General features: G+C 39.9%; 1 protein-coding gene and 1 long non-coding RNA gene across 8 annotated transcripts in view; both read right to left on the reverse strand.

Annotated features, from left to right (window-relative positions):
- Positions 1-22869, reverse strand: part of PHLPP1 (PH domain and leucine rich repeat protein phosphatase 1) — a 219298-nt gene that overhangs the window by 119516 nt on the left and 76913 nt on the right. The window lies entirely within an intron of this gene.
- Positions 1741-8525, reverse strand: LOC146406840 (uncharacterized). The gene is made up of 2 exons (XR_014815852.1): positions 5448-8525; positions 1741-5119 (listed from the first exon to the last, which is right to left on the reverse strand). It is a non-coding gene; the product is annotated as an uncharacterized LOC146406840 (long non-coding RNA).

The raw sequence follows: 22869 nt of genomic DNA on the forward strand, positions 1-22869 counted from the left end.
GTTCGATCCCTGGCCTCACTCAGTGGGTTAAGGATCCAGCATTGCCATGAGCTCTGGTATAGGTAGCAGACGTGGCTCAGATCCTGAGTTGCTATGGCTGTGGCGTAGGCCGGCAGCTACAGCTCCGATTAGATCCCTAGCCTGGGAACCTCCATATGCCGCGGGTGCGGCCCTAGAAAAGGCAAAAAGACCAAAAAGAAAAAAAAGAAAATAATCTCAAAAACTGTGTGTGTATATATTTCCCATACACCAGTAACACATTATAAACTAACTGTACTTCAATTAAAAACAGTACTAATTATGTTTTTCACAGATACCTTTTTATCAAGTTCCCTTCTCTTCCTAACTTAATAAGTTGTTTTCTTTTTTTAAGCAGAAAGAAATGTTAGAATTATTCAAATGCCGCTTCTGCCATCTTTGAGATGACCATGATAAATCTAATGCTGCTTAAATGTTAAACTAGTTTGGCATTCCCAGGATAAATCACACTTGGTTGTGACATACTATAATTTTTACATATTGTTGCATCACACTTTTTTTTTTTTTTTTTTTTGTCTTTTTGCCTTTTCTAGGGCCGCTCCTTTAGCACATGGAGGTTCCCAGGCTAGGGGTCTAATCCGAGCTGTAGCCTCCGGGCTACACCACAGCCACAGCAACTTGGGATCCAAGCTGTGTCTGCGACCTACGCCACAGCTCACGGCAGTGCCAGATCCTTAACCCACTGAGCAAGGGCAGGATTAAACCCGAAACCTCATGGTTCCTAGTCGGATTAGTTAACCATAGAGCCACGACGGGAACTCCCACACTTTCTTTTTTCATCATTTCTTTTTCTGGCTTTGGTTTCAGGGGTCAGGATAATGCTGGCATCATAGACTGAGTTGAAGTATTATTTCCTCTATTTTTCTGAAACAGTTTGGGTAGAATTGGTATTATTCAATCCTTAAACATCTGGCTGAATTCCCCAGTGAAGCCTTCTGGACCTGGAGTCTTTTTTTCCTGGTTTTCGTTTGTTTTTTGATGGGTGTGTGTGTGCACACATGCATGTGTTGGGGGTTTAACTATAATTTCAATTTCTTTATTGGAGTTAGGTTTATGCTATTCCATTATCTAGTTACTCTTGAGTAAGCTTTAGTAGTTTCATTTTTCAAAAGTTTGTCCATTTAAGTTTTCATATGGTTAACATAAAGTTACAGTATTTTCTTTCTATGCTTTGACTATCAATAAAAATCTGTAGTGATGTCACCTCTCTCATTTCTGATATTGGTAACATGATTCTTTTCTTTTCTTTTTTTTGTCTTTTTGTCTTCTTACAGCCACATCTGCGGCATATGGAGGTTCCCAGGCTAGGGGTCTAATCAGAGCTACAGCTGTCCAGCCTCAGCTACAGCCACAGCAATGCCAGATCCGAGCCGCATCTGGGACCTACACCACGGCAACGCAGGATCCTCAACCCACTGAGGGAGGCCAGGGATTGAACCAGCAACCTCATGGTCCCCAGTCGGATTCGTTTCCACTGTGCCACGACGGGAACTCCTCTATCTTTTCTTGATCAGTCTGATTAAAAGATAACCAATTTTATCAAACATCTTAAAGAACCAACTTTTGGTTTTGTTCCCTTTTTCTGTTTTTGGTTTCATTTATTTCTGTTCTTATTCTCGTTTCTCGCACTAATTTTAGGATTAATTTAGGCTTATTTTTTCCTATTTTTGTAATACAGAAACTGAGGTCACTGAATTGGGATTTTTCTTTTTCTTAATATAGGCATTTAAGCGCTATAAACTTCATTCTAAGCACTGCTTTAGCTGCATTCTGGTATATTGTTCTTTCAGGTTCACTCATCTTTTCTTTTGCAGTGTTTAATCTACTTTTAATTCAACCCAGTGTACTTTTCATCTCCAGATGTTCAATGTAGGTATATGTGGGTACACACATACATACACACACACACGTATATAACTTCCATGTCACTCCTTAATATGCTTTCTTTTACCTGCATGAATATATGGAACATAATTATAACAGATAAATGTCCTTGTCAACTAATTCTATCATCCGCATCATTCCTGAGTCAGTTTTGTTTTATTGTTTTCTCTCATGGGTCATATTTTCCTGCTTCTTTGCACATTGAATAATCTCTGTCTGGATGCTAGTCATTACTTGCTAACTGCTGGATATTTTTGTCTTTATATGAATATTATGGAGTTTTGTACTGGGACACAGTTAAGTTAATTGAAAACAGTTTGGTTTTTACAAGGCTTGCTTTCTAAGATTTGTCATTTAAGCCTTACGTCTAGAGTTAATGACAGCAATATTAGCAAGCAATTCTGTGATACCCTTAAAATGATAAGATTTTTCACTCTGGCTGGTAGGAACATGAACTACGCCTGGCCCTGGGTGAGCCTCAAGGTTTATTCCCTCTGCTCCTTTTCAGTGCTTTTTAGCCCAGGCCTTGGATAGTTTCACATACATGCACTGATCGGCAGGCACTCAGCTAAAGGCTCAGTGATGACTCCTTGCACAACTCCAGGACTCTGTGAGCAGCTTTTTTCTCTACAGCAGTCTACTCGGTACACTCAAGCTCTTTAGCTTCAATGGACTCCCAGCTCCGACTCCTGTACTAAGGGTGAACATCAGGCTCTGACCAGATTCCTCCTCCTGAAACTGAGGCCTGGAACTCTCTCCCATCATCACTTACGGAATACATTTCTGTAGGGTTTTGTTTCTCATCTCCAAGAGGTATATTTATTGTAGGGTTTTGTGTCCTGTGCTGCCTGATGTCCAATGTCTAAAAGCTGTTTCATATCTTTCACCAGATTTTTAGTTGTTTCTTCCTTTAGATTAAAGAGTAAATGAAGTCTGTTACTCTGTTTTGGCTGGAACAAAGTGCCATGTATTTAAATTTAACTTTTTCTAATACCCACTGTTCACTTTCATAAATTATACAAGTATGTTTAACATAATTAAATATTTTCTTTAGGAGTTCCCATTGTGGCTCAGTGGGTTAGGAACCCGACCAGTGTCCCATGAGGATAGGTTCAACCCCTGGCCTCACTCAGTGGGTTAAGGATCTGGCGTTGCCCTGATCTGCGGTAAAGGTCACATATGTGGCCTGGATCTGGCGTTGCTGTGGCTGTGATGTAGGCCAGTAGATGCAGCTGCAGCTCAACCCCCAGCCTGAGAACTCCAATGTGCTGTGTGTGTGGCCCTTAAAAAGAAAATTCTTTAAAGTGTAGATTATCAATATACTACTGTATTCAGAAATTCAGAGAGGCCCTGTGGGACTAGTGGACTAAAAGAGCTATCTGCCCTTGTCCAAATATGGCTCCAAACTTCAGGATTAACATAGTTCTTTGGCTCTTCTTTTCCAATTATTGACAGTAATGAGTATATAAAGAACTTCTAATTTATTGCCTAATTTTACATTCAATCCTAAAACAATAGGCCTAAAGTTAGCTCCCCACCCTTTTTCAAAGTAAAGGATATACTCTGTGGTAAGCTGTTCCCCCACCCACCCCCAGAGGTCCTTCTTGACTTCCATATTTGTAAGTATTAATCTAAATAGTCTGGGCTTCTGAACAATTCACTTCTGGTTAAGCTGGAAGTCACTATACTATCTCTCAAAAACAAATGTACATAGAATAATGTGGAGTTCATTAATCTCTCTACTCTGTCACAAATATCAGAACTTCAACCTTACCAGATAGAGCCAAGATAAATGGATGGAACTACTTGATAGAAAAATCTTGACTGGGGAGTTCCTGTTGTGGTGCGGCAGAAATGAATCCAACCAGTAACCATGAGGACAAAGGTTCGATCCCTGGCCTCACTCAGCGGGTTAAGGATCTAGCATTGCTGTGAGCTGTGGTGTAGGTTGCAGTCGTGGCTCAGATTCCCTGTTGCTGTAGCTGTGGCATGGGCCAAAAGCTATAGCTCTGATTTGAGCCCTAGTATGGGAATTTCCACATGCTATGGGTGTGGCCCTAAAAGGAAGGAAAGGAAAGGAAAGGAAAGGAAAGGAAAGAAAGGAGAAAGGAAGGGAAAGGAAAGAAAGGAAAGGAAAGGAAAGGAAAGGAAAGGAAAGGAAAGGAAAGATCCTGACTGAGAATTCTAAAATAGCCTTCTTTGTTGACCCAAATAGGAGTAGGACAGATACAATGGTTCTAAAAATATGGTCCCAGGACAAGTAGTACCAGAGTCACCTGGAAACTTATCACCCTAGAACTACAGAATTGGCATCTTTGGGGATGAAGTCCATAATCTGTGTTTTAACAAGCCCTATATAAATAGTAGTCTGGATCAAAGAGCAGAGACTGCTGCAATGATCAGACAAACCCCTCCATTTTGAAAAATGAGATTCTGAGGTTTTGCTCATTTCTTTTCTTTTTCTTCTCTTTCTTCTCCTTCTCATCTCTAGGCTTTAGTTTAAAGCCTAAGCTTAAATGTTATTCTTCAAGGTGAGAGGATTTCAACTTGGGTGGGCGGTGAAGAATATAGTAAAACATCACTGCTTTGGAACTTTCTTAGAGTTTTGAGAAGGAGCTTCTGAAATTGAAGTCTACTTCAGTTTTATCTATCAGCAGGGACTTTTACTAAACAAATTAATAAACATGATTAGAGGAGAAGTGTTTACTTAAGGAAAACTAACCATAGTCTGTTCTGCTACAATTTGTGTTTCATTAATACCAATTAACTCAGATATGATCATAAATAGCAGAATGAAGTCAGTATAATATGCTTAGCATTGGTCCATAAGGATTTACTCCAGGCAAGGAGAGCCAGAATATTGGGAGTGGAATTATAACTTTCAAAAATAAAGTAAATGCACTCTCTCAATGCCCAGAAGCCAGCATTTTCACCCTTCTGTTATTGCATATCTTCAATATTCTCTAAGGTAACCACTTCCAGCAGCAATAAGCTACCTGCCTAGGCTGTCTAGGTTTTCTCCTGAGGTATTCATCATTATTTTTATTAGTATTTTGGCTATAAAGATGCTTAGACTTGGAGTCCTGCCCCTCTTCAACTCTATTTTCCAATCAACACTTTTAATATTCAATTGTGGAAAATCTGAGAAGTTTCAGAAACATATAAGGCAGAGGCACCTGCCTTCACTAAAAAACCACTGAACAGGAGTTCCCGTCGTGGCGCAGTGGTTAACGAATCCGACTAGGAACCATGAGGTTGCGGGTTCAATCCCTGCCCTTGCTCAGTGGGTTAAGGATCCGGCGTTGCCGTGAGCTGTGGTGTAGATTGCAGACGCGGCTCGGATCCCGCATTGCTGTGGCTCTGGTGTAGGCCGGTGGCTACAGCTCTGATTCAACCCCTAGCCTGGGAACCTCCATATGCCGCGGAAGCGGCCCAAGAAATAGCAACAATAACAACAACAACAACAACGAAAAAGACAAAAGACAAAAAAAAAAAAAAAAAAAAAAAAAAAAAAAAAAAACCACTGAACAATATAGAAATAAGTACAATATTGTTTTTGTCAATTAGATGTCTTTGCTAAATATATCATTGTGTCTATCATTGTGGTAATTTTTAAATATGTCCACAATTTTTAAAAAATTCTTCCCTTCAAAAGTGGAGCCTAATCCCATTTCCTTTTGCTTGACTCACTTCTAACAAACAGAATGTAGCCGATCAATGGCTGCTCATGACTTCCAAAAGGTCATGAAAGGCAAAGAGCTTCCACCTTGCCCTCGCTGGGATCACTCCCTCTGAGGAAGCCGGCTGCCATGTCATGAGGATACTGCAGGAACTCTAAGAGAAAGCCAACAAGGTGAGGAACTGAAACTTCCTGCCAACAGCCAATAAGGAACTGAGGCCTCTCTTCAGCATCCACATGAGCGAGCCACATTGGAAAGATCCTCCAGTACCTGTCAAGCCCACAGAACTGTGCCCTAAGACATCTTGGCTACAGACTTCATGACTGTCTCCAGCCAGAACTACTCAGCTAAGCCACTCCAGAATTCCTGACTCAGAGAAATTATGAGATCTTAAATGTGTGTTGCTTTAAGCCACTAAGTTTTGAGGCAATAACTAATACAACTCTACTGTGTTGGTTTCACTTAGTTCTACTTAACTGAACATAGTGAAACATTAATAACACACATTTCCCTAAACAAATTTAAAAAAAACTACAAAAATATATATTGGACTTTGTATAACCTAGTGATGATCTAGTGTCACCTGAAAGTCGAAAACAAGAATAAGAGCAGGACATCAAGCAATTACAATTTCCAAAACTTTAAGGAATGAAAGTATTCATGATAATATGCCACTAAAAACTAAAAACCAAAAAAAAAAGATTACTACCTAAGAGTTAATGGAAGAATTCACCATGAATTCCCTGGAAGAATTTCCCTGGAGCTGAAAATGGTCAGGAATAAGTGAAAACACTCAACTCTCACCTCACCTTCTCTACTTTTAGAGCTTAGACTGATAAAGTTCTAAAGCATGTTCTTTATTGCAAATAAATCCTTAAATCCTTCTTGACTACCTGCAGTGATAGACTGAATTAAATTAGCTGCCCAGGCTCATTTCAAGAGCTGGCAGAAGGATTTAGATGACCCCATAAAAAGGTCTAAGGACCTGCAACACTGAACCGGCACTTGAGAATTTTGTCTCTGAGCTGAAAGGCTAAGCAAGCTCAGCAAGGTGTGCTGGCGGGAGCTTCGAAACAGACTTAAGACTAGTTGCTTTTAGCTAATGGAAACAACCACCACCAGCTGCTTAAATAGAATAGGGGAGGTTAATTTATCCATCAGATCAAAATATATAAAATCAACTGCCCAGTAAATCTTGCTTCTTACTGACAGCTACTCAATTGATTAGTTTTATTTATATCTCCCAAATTAGGGTAGACCCTTAGCCCTGAGAAACGTCATGCCCCAAACCTTCCTCTAAGTTTCTACATATGACTAGAGCTCATAATTCCCCTATAATACTCACTAAAACCGTGCATGCAAAATGTGAGCTAGCCCTTCACACTCCTACAGATTCTGTAAATATAGGGCCAAAGTAATTCTTTTTAAAAATCCACAAAAGCAAACTCTAATATACAATAAAATTAGCCATACATTAAAAAAATCGGAAAAATCGAAGTGATAAAGATGATCACTGTGAGTATACATTGTGTGTAAAATATAACAAATGATATTAAATTAAAATGCTGGAAGGAAATGCCACATGTAGACAAGCTACAGCGGAGGGCCCTGAACTTTAGCTTGTACCAAAACCACTGGGAAGGCCTTGCAATAAATGGACTGCAGAATTTCTGACTCGGTAATTCTGGGTGGGGGCCAAAAATTTTGCTGATTTGCATGTCTGAGGACCACGATTTGAGACCCACTGAGTTACAGTATTAAGTTACTAATGTCTTTTTGACCTGGTGGGTCAGCAGCATCTGGCTGAATAACGTTGACCAAAGGAGCAGGTAAATCAATTTGGGGAGAAGACAAGAGAGGCAGCTGGGAATGAACTAGAGAGCAGGTGTTGCCTTTTACACCCTCCTCTTCCCTCCATCCTTCCCCTGCCTTCTGTCCTCACAAGGAATGAGATTCATTTCCCAGGCACCTTTAAAGTTCCCTTCACTCCGTCATCAAAATTATTCCTTAGTTGTCTGAATATCTGATGCTCATGTCTCTTCTTGGAACATGTATTTAGAGAAGATATTTTCTTCAAATGTGGGTTTCATTCCAATTTTATATTCATAGAGACTATAACCTTTCCCTGCTTTATGAGCTTCTTCAGCTCAGTTCTAAGAGCAAGACATGGCTAGTTGGTGTGGCCTCCCCTTATTAACTTCATATTTGGCACCAACCCCCCCACACACACACATATTTGAAAAATTTCATCAAATCAACCTGCACCTGTCAGTTCAATGTCTTCACCATCTGTTACTTCCCAGAAATGGTAGCCTCATCTTTCTTGTGTAATAAGCAGACCATACCTTAACAGCTTTTTCACATTTTCTTGAGTTTTCTTTCTCATTTGATGAGCATTTCTTCCCCCTTGGCTAAAACAATCACTGAAATGGTCTCACTAACTTTTTTGTTGTCATTTCCCTTATAATGAATAGCAGGCTTGTTCAGGTCCATAAGTTTGTTAGGCTTCTACCACATTCAACATTCTTAAATTACCTACAATTTCTGTTTTCTGGCTAAAAACCATTGCTTTGGTAGACTTCAGAATTTTCATCACCTGCTTTCCCAGCTGCCTTTATTTTTGTGGTACTTCTCCACAAAGAATAATGTCATAAGGCACAAGCATTAAGGCACAAAACACCATTTGTGAGGAGAAACAGCTGAACATTGCTGAGATGACAAAGATGGGCAGCAGGCCTCAGGGTAGGCTTGAGTCACACTTGGGCCTCAGAAAAATTACAAATTACTATATATCGTGAGGCTTTAGAGGCCTCAGGAGTGACAAAATATTAAATCTGAGAGTGCTTAAGGTCCAAAATACCCCTACTTACTGTATCTGCTCTCAAAAGAATAAACAATATACTGACTGCCTCCTGTAGACACAAACTGTGACTTGTGTCAGGGGTGATGCATACTGCTGTGGGTGTGGAAATCATGATGATGAAGCCAGACAGCCCCACAGCTCCTGCTGAGTCAAGGGCTCACTGTGAGATGCTTCTGTTAGGGATGTTCTAGCCAGACACACACACACAAGCAGTAAAAACTCTAAAATCAAGCATGAATAATTTTTGGATAATCCACACCACTATTCCTCTCTCCTAAGACACAGTTTAAAACAAAACAAAGCAAAACAAAATGACATTTCAGTCTGCTTTGCTGTGAAGAACAGACTTCAGCCAAGATAACTTGACCTGATGACAAAGAACAATGGCTACACAATCACAGAAGATGCAATATGATTCAAAACTCTTTTCCACAGTTCTCTCTAGGAGGTGGGGTTAGAGTTTACTTTCCACTTTGTAATACACAATGATAATGTATAACATGATTTTTATAAACAAAAACAAAGACTTCACAAGCAAAACAATTTCTTAAAAAAATGTTACTTTCCACTCCTCTCCACACAAGTAGATAACATTCAGTTGACCACTCACTCTTCTCCCTACAAGGTTGATTATATCAAAGATGTTGAGTCTAAATTCAGAAGTTCTAAAACTGTCCTTAAACTATTTTGTACAAATGTAACCTCAGAAATACGAAAAACTCACCCATCACAGACTCTCCTTCAACATTTAGAAATTTCTTTTTTTTTTTTTTTTTTTTGTCTTTTTGCTATTTCTTTGGGCCACTCCCATGGCATATGGAGGTTCCCAGGCTACGGGTCCAATTGGAGCTGTAGCTGCCGGCCTACGTCAAAGCCACAGCAACACGGGATCTGAGCCGCGTCTGCAACCTACACCACAGCTCATGGCAACGCCGGATCCTTAACCCATTGAGCAAGGGCAGGGACCGAACCCACAACCTCATGGTTCCTAGTCGGATTTGTTAACCACTGCGCCACCATAGGAACTCCTAGAAATTTCTTTTAAAAAATTACAAAACCTCCCACAATTAGCTTATTCCTATGATTTACTTACAGGAAACATCAAGATCTATATTTTTCTAATTTGTCTGTTTGTTTGGGCAGTGAGCAAAGCATGCAGAGGTTCCTGGGATGGAACCTTAGCCACAGCAGTGACACGAGACGAGGCAGTGACAACAACGGATCCTTAACCTGCTGCACCACAGAATTCTGAAGATCTTTATTTTTAACTTTATCAGAACTACACACAGAATCCACATACCCACTTAAATTATTTTCAATCATTATTCTAAATACCATTCTTACCATTAAAAGTTTTAAAAGAAATGGGAGAAATGGGAGAAAAATAACATAATCCAACTTGCTTCACAATATAAACATTTTGGTGAGCTTTTCCACTTTTTTAAAGAATTTGCAAATTGTTCACATACTTATACCATGTACACCATTCTGTCTCCTGCTTTAGCCTCCACAAATTGTATCATATACTTTCCCAAGTTCTCAGCCTTTCTATTTGAAAGACTTGCAAGGAGTTCCCGCCATGGCATGTGGTTAACAAATCCGACTAGGAACCATGAGGTTGCGGCTTTGATCCCTGGCTTCGCTCAATAGGTTAAGGATCCGGCATTGCTGTGAGCTGAGGTGTAGGTCGCAGACAAGCCTCGGATCCCAAGTTGCTGTGGCTGTGGCGTAGGCCGGTGGTTACAGCTCTGATTAGACCCCTAGCCTGGGAACCTCCAAATGTCCTGGGTGCGGCCCTAGGAAAAAACAAGACCGAAAAAAAAAAAAAAAGGACTTGCAAGATACTCCATAAACTATCACTTATTTACCCATTTGTTCATTCTTGAATTCAATTCAATTCTATAAATTGCTAAATTAAATGTATGACTTTTTTTTTTTTACGACTCCTGATCCCTCTTCAATGTTAGCAGTTCTTCCTTTCTTAGCCAGCAACTCTGACTCAAAATAAGCAAAAATTAGCATGTTTCCACTACTAAATATTTTTCCCAAAGGAATGAATAAACTTTCCAGACATCCCAAGAACACGTGAAAGAAAAAAGAGCACACTAGGCCATATTTTTAATAAAAATAAACCCTCATCCATTACCCACAATGGAAGTAGGTTTCACATTGTTTATACCGGTAGCTGTGTTTGAATAATACATGTGAAGTCACTACTTTTTTAAAAAATGATTAAAAGAAAATAGACTTAAAAAGTAAAAGAAAAAAAAAAACCCTATAATTTTTCTAGTGAAAACTTTTGTATTTGTACAGAGACAAATACCATTCTAATTTTATCTAGGACTCCACGCTGTTTTTCCTCTCTGCTCCCAACACCTAAAAGGAACAGCTTTTCACCAAATAGGAGAAAGAGGGAAAGCTTACTCTGCCATACCTCACTAACTGTGACTATAAGGAGCAGCAAAACATCTAGCAATAGATAAAAATGCATTTCCAAACTAGAATGAAAAGGAAATAGCTGTAATTGACTAGCGTGGATTTTATAATGCTTGCTCTCATAAAAGCTATTTATTAAGTCTTTCAGATCTAGGATACTGATTTAATTCCCTGGTAACCAAGGAAGTTATTCACAAGTTTTTTGATTTTTAAAGGGATAAAGAACCCCAAGGCTCCAGTCTTCATGTGCTCTAGAGTTCTCCAGCTAACCACATCCCTTGGCTTGTTTTTTGTTTTTTTGTTTTGTTGTTTTTTTTAACCTTTTCTGGGGCCGTACCCGCAGCATATGGAGGTTCCCAGGCTAGGGGTCAAATCAGAGCTGTAGCCACCGGCCTAAGTCAGAGCCACAGCAACGCGGGATCTGAGCCGCGTCTGTGACCTACACCTCAGCTCACAGCAATGCTGGATCCTTCACCCACTGAGCGAGGCCGGGGACAGAACCCACAACCTCATGGTTCCTAGTCGGATTCGTTAACCACTTAGCCACAAAGGGAACTCCTTTGGCTTGCTGATACACAATCTACTAGCTATGGCTCTTTCCTATGTGCAGGTCCAAAGCCTAGCACAATATCTGGAATAGCCTAAGTGCTCAACAAGTACCTGCTGCATACATGAAATCACTCCTAGGTTTAGGCCAAAGAAAACAGCCAGTTCTCAAGTCTATAGCAATGGGTTTGGAAAAAGGAAAGGACAGGAGAGAAAAGAGGTGGCTCAAAACAAACTTCCTAGGAGTTCCCGTCGTGGCGCAGTGGTTAACGAATCCGACTAGGAACCATGAGGTTGCGGGTTCGGTCCCTGGCCTCGCTCAGTGGGTTAACGATTCAGTGTTGCCGTGAACTGTGGTGTAGGTTGCAGCCATGGCTTGGATCCCTCGTTGCTCTGGCTGTGGCATAGGCTGGCAGCTACAGCTCCGATTAGACCCCCAGCCTGGGAACCTCCATATGCTGCGGGAGCGGCCCAAGAAATAGCAAAAAAAAAAAAAAACTTCCTAGCCTCTAAGAATCTTTAGTTTATATTACAAAGGAAAAAACATTTGCCTGGAATTATCAGCCAAATATTTGGAGCTTCTCTAGAAACACAGGGAATTTTTTATTTATTTATTTTTTAAGGAAAAGGGGTATTACCAAGGGCAAATGAAAGTCCACTGAATTAGTTATACAGACAGTTTCAAAAAAATAGCCTGCCCTTATTTTCATCATAAAGTACATTATGAGTCCGATAATAAACAGATACATACATAATCATTCAAACAAAGCAAGTCTGACAAAAAGATGAGTAACAGAGATCACACCAAGAAGGATCAGAAAGAAGGATAAATGAAAGGTTTATGTTTACAACAGGAATAATGTCCATTTATCATTTTTACGTCCCTGGAAATTAGAGAGCAAAATCCGTCTCCAAATCTTGCTGACAATAGGAAAGAGGTATTCGCTAGCTCATTCTCCAGACTATAAATAAAGTGGCAGAACAAAAACTTGAGAAACATGGGTTTCTAGGTCTATGGAACCTTATATCAGAAATTCACAAGTGAGCTCTTCATTTTCATCATGATTTATAGAAGCAATATATTATTATAATGGATTTACTTACAATTATATTGCAATCCCAGGTACATCATACTTTTCAACCCTAATTATAAAAGCGAAGTCTTAATGCCAGTAGAGCAAGAAATTATAAAATGTCATTTCTCAAAATACCCAGGGGAATTTGAGAGGAATGACAACATACACCAGAAAAACCTAAATTCCACATCCAAAATAATAAGACAAAATAAAAGCTTCGTGGTTACAAAATACATTGAGATAATTTATTATGAATGTACCAAAATGCTATTTTGCATATGCTAGCATGTATTACATATGGTATTTTTGAAAAGACTGGCTGTATATTCATAAATCCCACTTCCATTTTCCTGGGCACACATAATAACTACATTTCTCAGTCTTTCTTGGAATTCAGGTAGAGCCATGCAACAGGTTCTGGCCAAGAAAGCATGACCTGTATCACACATGCTCTTTCACAGGCTCCTGAACCACTGGCTAGCGAGACAAAGATGGTCCAGGAGAATTCTCTGAGGAGGCTCAAGAGGAGATTGAACCACAAGATGGAAGGAGCCCAGGTTGCTGAGTCACTTGGGTTGGAGCTGCTTGAATAGAAACATCAGCAATGGAACTGACCAGGAGAACAAAGGAAACTTTTATTATGCTAAAACATAAGATCAGCATGGTTGGTTGCTGTAGTGGCTAAAACTTCCCTAACAGTTATATTCAAGCCAAACTTTCACCCTAGCTGGAACTGAAATAAACTGCTATCATATCCCATGAGCAAATCTCTAGACCTGGGAACACCAATAAACATAAGTTAAGTGGCCACATTTCGTCTTTCTTCTGAGAGACAAAGGAAAAGGGCTGTGATCTGTCATGCTTCCTGTCACTGGGAGGGGCAGGGGGATGAAACAGTAGCACACTTCTTACAGTTACCACAATATCGGCCAATCATCAAGAAGAGTGACGCTAAGGATCAGGAAAAGCAGGTAAGAGTTGGCTCTGAGAACATCAAATGCCCATCTTTCATTTCAATGAAAACTGGTCTTGGAATCCTAAACTCTCCGTGTTAAGTTGCTTAGGTCTGCCATAACAAACTACCACAAATTGGATATCTTGAAACAACAGAAATGTATTTTCCATAGTTGTGGAGTCTAAAAACCTGAAATCAAGGTGTAGTGGGATTGTTCCTTCTGGAAGGTCTGAGGGAGCAGGCCCTGTGCCTCTCTCCTTGGTTTTTGGTGGCTGTAGGCAATCCCTGATGCTCCCTGGCTTGAGCAACATAATTCCAGCCTTAATCCCCATCTTCACATGGCCTTCTTCTATGTGTCTCTCTGTGTCTTCTCTTCTCTCCTTGTAAGGACACCAGTCACTGGATTTAGGGCCCACTTTAATATGACCCCATCTTAACTAATTAAATCTGCAACAACCCTCAGGTCACATTCTGAGGTTCTGAGTGGACATTAATTTTGGGAGGACTCCTACTACACTTTTGATATCTGACCTAAACAAGTCTAATTTTCTCTGATTTTATAGTTTAAAAAAAATTGATTATTAAATATTTATACTACCTTTTTAGTATTTTCAGAGTATATTTTTGATATATTAAACTTACATATTAAAACTCAATCATGTAGTATCACCTAAGATTAAGCAATTCTTGTTTTGGAGCAGAGCTCCAAAAAAACTGCAAGGCACGATATGGCATTTTGACTTTTAAATGTTAAAGGCAAATGCTCCAGAAAACAAAAGTATTGTCTCTAAGCATTAAGTCTGGAAACTCAAAACTACTAAAAACATATGAAGCATTCTGTAATTTCTGTCTGTTGAAGGCAACGGCTTGGCTGAAACCCAATAATCGGTACATTAGTAGACTGACAGTGTTAGCACTTCACTTCCCTCTAAGTTAAACAAACCTCATTGTTTATTTAACTGTCCTCAAGAGAAGCCCTTAGCACTCGAAGAGGACTTAAAAACCACAAACATTAACCCTGCACACTATCACAGTCTTACACAGTTTTTCAATTTCATTTTTCTGTTGTTAAATTTCACAACTCCAAATAAAGTTGGCACCCGTCAATTAAATAAACCAACTGGAAGGTGAACTAAAATGTCAACAAAGGTACAAACAATGTGCATGCTGGTTGTAAAACACTGAACAGAACTTACTTATTCAGCATACACATTCATTTAATCAACATTCAGGATGAAAAAATCACCAAAAAAAATAGTACCCAGCACTCAATTACTTGTAAGCTTCGCTGAGAAACGTCGATAACATTTTTAATCACTTAAATGCATTCAAGGTCATTACTGTAAATCTAACATTCTCACTACCTTGGGTCAGTAACTACACACACACACACGTAGAAAAATCATCCTCCATTTCCCTCTTTCCCTCATTATTTTCAGCAAATCCAATCACCTCTATCCCCCAAATACAGCTTGAATCTAACAGCTGTCATCTTTCTTTCTTTTTTTTTTTTTTTTAATGGCCATACCCATGGCATATGGAAGTTCCCAGGCCATGGACTGAATCTAAACCTCAGCTGCAAATACACTACAACTGTGACCTATTCCACAGCTGCACAAATGCCGGATCCTTTGACCCACTATGCCAGGTCTTTCAGTCACTGTGGCAGCCATCCACCTCCTCTGCTAAGAGTAGAACTGCGTTTCCCCAAAAGATATGTTCAAGTCCTAACCCCTGGTACTGGTGAGTGCAACCTAACATGGAAAGGTCTTTGCAAAGGCAACGAAGAAACGGTCGTACTGGATTAGGATAGGCCTTAACCCAATGACTAGTGTCCTTAGAAGATGAGGGAAACTTGGACACAGTCACAGAGAGGGAAAATGGCCATGTGACAACAGAGATAGAGACTGGAGAGACGGACAAGTGCAAAGCCAGGGAACACCAAGGATTGACAGAACTACTAGAAGCTAGGAAGACAAGGAAGCCTTCAGAGGGACTGGAGCACTTACAGCCTCCAAACCTGTGAAAGAACAAATTTCTGTTGTTTTAAATCACTCAATTTGTGGTAATTTGTTACAACAGCCTCAGGAAACAGGTGTCGGGAGAGCTGTGCTCCCTCCAGAGTCTTGGAGAAGAATTTGTTCCTAGTCCCTTCTAGCTTCTGAAAGCGATCAGTATTCCTTGGCTTGTAGCCACATAACTCAGTCTCTGTCTTCCCATCTTCTCTGTGTGTCTCAAATCTCCCTTATCAGAACACTTGTGGATTGGAATCAGGGTCCTCCTGGATAATTCAGGATAATCATCCCATCTCAAAAACCTTAGCTTAATCACATCTGCATAGACCTTTTTTCCCAAATAACATAACATTCACAATTCCAAGGATTAGGACATGGACATACCTTTGGGAGTCATTATCACCCTGCCATACTAAACATGGTCCTAGGAAACTCATGATGGTGTCTAGTAAGGGATTATACCTTTGTTAAAAGGAGGGTAGAGGAAAACAGAGAGGAAAGAGGACTGAAGAAGTGAGGGGAGGTGAGAGGGCTGTGTGTGTGATGAACCACTTCTCCTGTGCCATTATCATCTCCACCAGGTGAGATCCTACTTATCTTTCAGGGCCCAGCTGAAATGAGGACTCCTCTGCAAAGCCCTCCCCAACCCCTACCTCCCAAGGGCAGAAGTGCTTCTTTGTCCCATACCACTATATCCATATCTTTACCCCAGCCCTCCCCACCTTACCTTTCCACCCACAATTTCTTTGACTGTAAACTCCCTGAAGGCAGCAGCCATGTCTTACTCATCTTTTAAGATTAGCAACTGGCACAGAATGTGACAAAAAGTAGGAAATAGAAATAAACCTAATTTATTTTGTTACTGTTTCCCGTAAGTTATCTCATGTAAACGAAGAAAGAGAAATAAAGCTTTCCAAAATTACAGTTAAAAACAGTGGAGAGGGAGTTCCCTTTCGTGGCACAGTGGTTAACGAACCTGACTAGGATTCATGAGGGTATAGGTTCGATCCCTGGCCCCACTCAGTGGGTTAAGGATCCAGCATTGCCATGAGCTGTGGTGTAGGTCACAGATGTGGCTTGGATCCTGAGTTGTTGTGGCTGTGGTACAGGCCCAGCAGCTGTAGCTCCAATTGGACCACTAGCCTGGGAACTTCCATATGCTGTAGCTAAAAAAAAAAACAAAACAGTGGAGATTTTCTTCAATTTCAACATTACAGTTAAGAAAAAGCAAAAAGTTCGTTGATTTCTGTAAATTGTGGAAGTCCCTTCAGTTCCCATCAATAACATGTGCCTTCACAAATAAATCTGCAAAGTCAGCACATCATGTAGCTCTTTTAAGACAGAAAGACAAGGTCATGCTTTCACCAGGACTTGGTCCAATGGCACAGAACAGGCTCTCCACCACAGCAGCATATCCCAGAGTTTTGTGCTATTGACTAAACATCTACTGCTATATTTGTGCTAGCTCTGTACAATCTTTCACCTACAAGACCTCTGAGTCCACATCAACGTACCCAAGTAAAACTCAACCAAAACAAAATTATGTGCTTTTTGTTCATGCCTTGGGGATTGACTTTGGTTCCTCTCATGGATTTATAAAGGAAAAAAGTCTTTAACTTAATATCAGAACAGCTTTCCCAAGTTTTAAATAAAGGCTAATGATACATATATTAACATTACTTTAAATAAAATATTAAACTCTAAAATGAGAATTAAGAAAGTAAGATGGAATTGAAAGTTAGGAAACATGAATTCTAGATTTGGATTTGCCACTAACTAGCTCTAAGATTTTTAAATAAATCATATTACTTCTATAGCCCTTTAGTCTCTCAAATGGGGACAGAAAGCAGGAAAATCTGATTAGATCAGTGGTTACCAAAACTGTGTCCTCAGTTGCCTTAAGTCCCATCTTTCCCCCAACCCAACTCCTAATAAAGCAGTTATTTATTTTAAAAGGGAGTCATCTGAATAGTATTTCCTTTAAAGAAAGAGCTCCCATGAGAAAACACACATACACACTGGATTATTAAGGATCCTTCTTGGTACAAAGTTACAGCTTTCTGGGTGGTTTTTTTGTTTTTTTGTTTTTTTTGCTTTTTAGGGCCATATCCGCAGCATATGGAGGTTCCCAGGCTAGGGGTCCAATCGGAGCTACAGCTGCTGGCCTATGCCACAGCCATAGCAACTCGGGATCCAAGCATCTGGAACCTACACCACAGCTCATGGCAACGCCGGATCCTTAACCCACTGAATGAGGCCAGAGATCAAACCCGCAACCTCATTGTTCCTAGTCAGATTCATTTCAGCTGTGCCACGACGGAAACTCCAGCTTTCTATGATTTACATACTAATCATTCCTCTGATGTTTTTATGAATCATTTATGTTTAGGGTAGCTCCTTAGTGTTCCTTCCTTTTGTAAATAATGGTGATAGTTCCTTTAATGTTGTTCTACCTTTTACCGGAGCTATTTTCTCCTGTAAGAAGACAGAGGAACTGCACCAGATGTGTCTCTTTAATATATTGATCATTCCTGTGTGCAATCTGCTAAAATCAAGTTTTTCAAGATCAGAAGGATGTTCCTTTCTATTCACCTAACTGTGGCATTATAATAAGAATAATTAATGCTGAGAGGAAAAATATGACATTTTCATCTTTACAATCTTTCTAGTGCCTACACTCTATGTATGTCCTTCAGAAAGACTCAACTTTGGATAGAAAAAGATAGCCACAGCACGGCCACTGTGAACTTCTCTCAAATGAATGCTTTGGAGTCCTTTAAAAAGTTACATGGGAGTTCCCATTGTGGCACAGAGGAAACAAATTCGACTAGGAACCATGAGGTTGCAGGTTCCATCCCTGGCCTCGCTCAGTGGGTTAAGAGTCCAGCGTTGCCGTGACCTGTGGTGCAAGATGCGGCTCAGATCTGGTGTTGCTGTGGCTGTGGCACAGGCGAGGAGCTGTAGCTCTAATTCAGCCCTTAGCCTGGGAACCTCCATATGCTGTGCGTGCATCCCTAAGAAGCACAAAAATAAAAAAATAAAAAGTTACATGGAGTCTGGGTTAACACATGCAAACTACTGCATTTGGAGTGGATAAGCAATGAGATCTTGCTGTATAGCACAAGGAACTGAACATGATGGAGAACAATGTGAGAAAAAGAATGTATATATATGCGTTGCTGTGGCTATGGCGTAGGCCAGCATCTGTAGCTCTGATTCGACCTCCATTAGGCAGCTATAGCCTGGGAACTTCCATGCGCCATAGGCTCAGAGGTTTGGCCCTGAAAAGCCAAAAAAAAAAAAAAAAAAAAGATTGTGTATATACATGTGTGACTAGGTCACTGTGCTGTACAGTAGAAATTCACAGAACACTGTAAACCAACTATGATGGAAAAAAATAAAAATCACTAAAAAAAAGTTACATGGTTGTGACTTAATTTCCGTTGTGATACCACACAAGCTCTGTCTCCCCAAAGGTAATTCCTCCGGGGAGAAAAGAAAGTAAAGAAAATCCAGTTTTTGTTTATTTGCAGAAACAAAGTTTTGTGCAAAAATGGAAAAAGGTGATTTCTAGCTGTCATGAGATACATATTCCTAAAACTTCAAATTTAGTAAAACAGTGTTCTAGTCCTCACGTACTGAGTTCTATGTGATCTACATGAGCACCTCTATACCCGGCAAGAAGACAGATTCCAATTCTTAAAAACTATACAATCTAGTAAGATAACCAGGCAATTACAATATAATTTGATAGAAACCATGACAGAAAAGGTACAGTGCATTAGGGAATCACATCAGATACTGATTCCAAACAAAAGTGATTATTTTAGACAGGTACTTAGCATAAGGGAACTATGTATCTGCTTACATATAATTAGTGTGATAATTACATGATTACATGCATGAATGGAATTCAAAGTATGGATTCACTACATCAGACTGTGGACTTCCCAAATTGGTATCTCCAATCCAGTTTTCCCTTGAGCTCCAGTTTCCTTTGCCCAACTCTCTATCTACTGTACATCCTTACTTGAACGTCTCCTCCTGCTTTTCATGATTAACCCATTTTTGGAAAAGGCAATCCTATCCTTCCTTCTAAACCCACATCATCTTCCTTGGCTCTTCTCTCACATACCCCGGATGCAATACAAGCTCCACCTATGCCCTACCTTTGAAATACATCCAGAAGCTCAACATGGCTATTTTTAACTTTGTTACCCTCTACACTGATGGGTTACCACCATCCCTCTGAAGGTTTTACCTCAGCCTGCTAGCTGATCTTTTTGTTTCTGCCCTTGGCTCACACTAGTCTGTTCTCTCAGAATCATACTTTTAAAGACAGCTCAGATCACACTTGGAGTAAAAGCCAAAGTCTGTACTAGCCTAGCAGGTTCTATTGACCTGGCCCTGTACTAACTCTCTGACCCACTGTCCTATCACACTTGCCCTGGCCCATATCCTCCCAATCACAGAGGCCAACTTGTTCCAAGGCCTCTGAACTAGTTGTACCCATTCCCACCCCTAAATATTACCCCTGACTATTTCTGTTCACCCCCTAGTCTAAATCACTGACTTCTGAGGCTAACCACCTAAAAGCTTCTATATTAATTTTGGCTTTTCACATTTGGAATTTGGAACTGTTATTATCCATTTTAACAATTATAAGCAGTTTTATTTTACTTTAATTTTTTTTTCTTTTTGCTATTTCTTTGGGCCGTTCCCACGGCATATGGAGGTTCCCAGGCTAGGGGTCAAATCGGAGCTGTAGCCACTGGCCTACGCCAGAGCCACAGCAACATGGGATCCGAGCCGCATCTGCAACTTACACCACAGCTCACAGAAACGCCGGATCGTTAACCCACTGAGCAAGGGCAGGGACTGAACCTGCAACCTCATGGTTCCTAGTCGGATTCATTAACCACTGCACCACGACGGGAACTCCTAATTTTTTTTTTTAATACATCTTCGGTATGTGGAAGTTGCCAAGCCAGGGATCAAACCCGTGCCACAGCTATAACCAGAGCCACAACAGTGACAATGCCAGATCCTTAACCTACTGAGCCATGAGAGAACTCCTGTAAACAGTTTTAAATGGCATCATTCTTGGCTATTAGTACTTAATGCAGTTAATTCACTAATTACCAATGAGTGAAAATTTTAAATTACATCATACAGTGGAATTAATCTACGTATTATGTTTCATCAGCTTAGATAAAATCTGACAGCAAGGACAAAAAAAAAATCCTGAATCAACAGGATAGCAAGAGAACACATACACACACAAACTAAAAAAAATCTGAAAATGAATTAACTTATTTTCAGAAAAAGTATGGATTTATTAAAATCACACTGAAAGTACGGATCAGTACTATAACTGCATATTTTTAAAAATGTTTCAAGTCTGCTCAAATCTCTTTTATGGAAATCTTACTCAGGATTATTTGAGCTTTTTTGTTTTGTTCGGTTTTTTTTAGGGCTGTACCCACGGCATATGGAGGTTCCCAGGCTAGGGGTCCAATCGGAGCTGTAGCTGCCAGCCTACAACACAGCCACAGTAACACCAGATCCAAGTCACATCTGCGACCTACACCAGAGCTCACGACAACAGCAACACCAGATCCTTAACCCAGTGAGCGAGGCCAAGGATTGAACCTGCATCTTCATGGATGCTAATCAGATTCATTTTCGTTGAGACGTGATGGGAACTCCTAAAACAATATTTTTTAATCTAAGAAGACTGCTGACAGGAAGTCTGAGAGGAGAGGAGTATTCAGATATTCAGATACATTGTGTTTGCTCTAATGGAATTCGGCCTAAATAATTCAAATAAAACACTCATCTTAAAGTCTGCATTTTAATCAGAAAATCAATCTTTACTCATCCTTCAAGGCCCTGCTTAAATGCCCATATCTGTGCCTTTCTTTGCCTACTGAATTAATTTCTCCTTCATCTTCTTCCCATAACACTTTACATATACTTCATACTTCAGGCATGATTCCTATAACATTAACATCATTAACTTTTCTTTCTTCTGTTAATTCAGGAGAAAAAATAACGCCATTCACTTTTTTATTCTCAGATGACCTAGACCAACGACAAACACACAGAGACATTCAATAAAAGTCTAAACAAATTAATTGAACTAGCTGAAGATAAGAAAATACAAAAACACTTCTAGTGATGATAAAAATTCAATGTATATATGGTATTTTCTAATAATAAACCAGATATAAAAGAAACTCTCAATTACTTACAGTATAATGGCAAAACAAGACAAAGAAGAACAATCCAGCTAACAGACTCTTCAGAAAGAAGTGTAGATTTACAACCAATCAAGTCTATTCCAAAAATTGTGCTTCACAGACAAAGATAATAAATTAAAAACTTTCGCATTTTTAGGAGCAGAGAAAAACTAATTACTAGTTATGGATACAAAATTATACACTACAGTGATCAAAGACAACCAAGCATAAAATTTTCTAAGAGACTGTGAATGTGACAAACTCCATCCATTTCTTATACTAAATTAAAAAAAAAATCTTTCATTTCCCACATATATCATTGCCAACATTGCTGCTTTGCAACAGCGATATTAACTCTGTGGGCATATGACTAACTTTTTTTGCACCAAGACTTGAAGAATGAATGTTTTTCATTCGATCAGTTCTCGTTTATTGGCCTCTGCTTATCTTGCACCTTCAGTCTTAACTTGAGCCATTCAGCTTGCAGGTTCGAATGGAGAAGAAATCCAGTCCTGGCAGGGGAAGAAAATGTTGCTCACCTCTGAAAATGAATGCATGCTGGAGTGGTCCAGGTGTGGAGTCCTACACAACTGCACACCCTCTTTACCCCACTGGACTCACTCACTCCCCTCCTCCCACATAGAAGGAGAGTTTGGAATAGACCGCTGAACCAATTACCTCTAAATGCTCACCTTAGAATAACCCACATACACAATGCCTTAGTTCTAGTTTAGCTTATCAACTATGTGAATATGTTACTGCTATCTTCTTGTTTATGCTTTTACCCTCAAAATCATAAGCCTTAGAACAAATGATCAATGCATACAATTAAAATTTACTTAAAATTTTAGTCTAATCCCTTAATTCTATGTCCTTGGCTTTTAGGGTAAATACAATTATTGGAAAACAGAATTTTGTGGACAAACTAAGATTGACTATGTTTAATAAGAACTCTAGGAGTTCCCGTCGTGGCGCAGTGGTTAACGAATCCGACTAGGAACCATGAGGTTTAGGGTTGGATCCCTGGCCTTGCTCAGTGGGTCAAGGATCCGGCGTTGCCATGAGCTGTGGTGTAGGTCACAGATGCAGCTCGGATCCCAAGTTGCTATGGCTCTGGTGTAGGCCAGTGGCTG

The sequence above is a fragment of the Sus scrofa genome, chromosome 1 (genome assembly GCF_054392235.1).
Source record: "Sus scrofa isolate SSC_HxYL_T2T_F1_AM1 chromosome 1, Sscrofa_HxYL_maternal_Yorkshire_Landrace_v2.0, whole genome shotgun sequence".
Taxonomy (NCBI): domain Eukaryota; kingdom Metazoa; phylum Chordata; class Mammalia; order Artiodactyla; family Suidae; genus Sus; species Sus scrofa.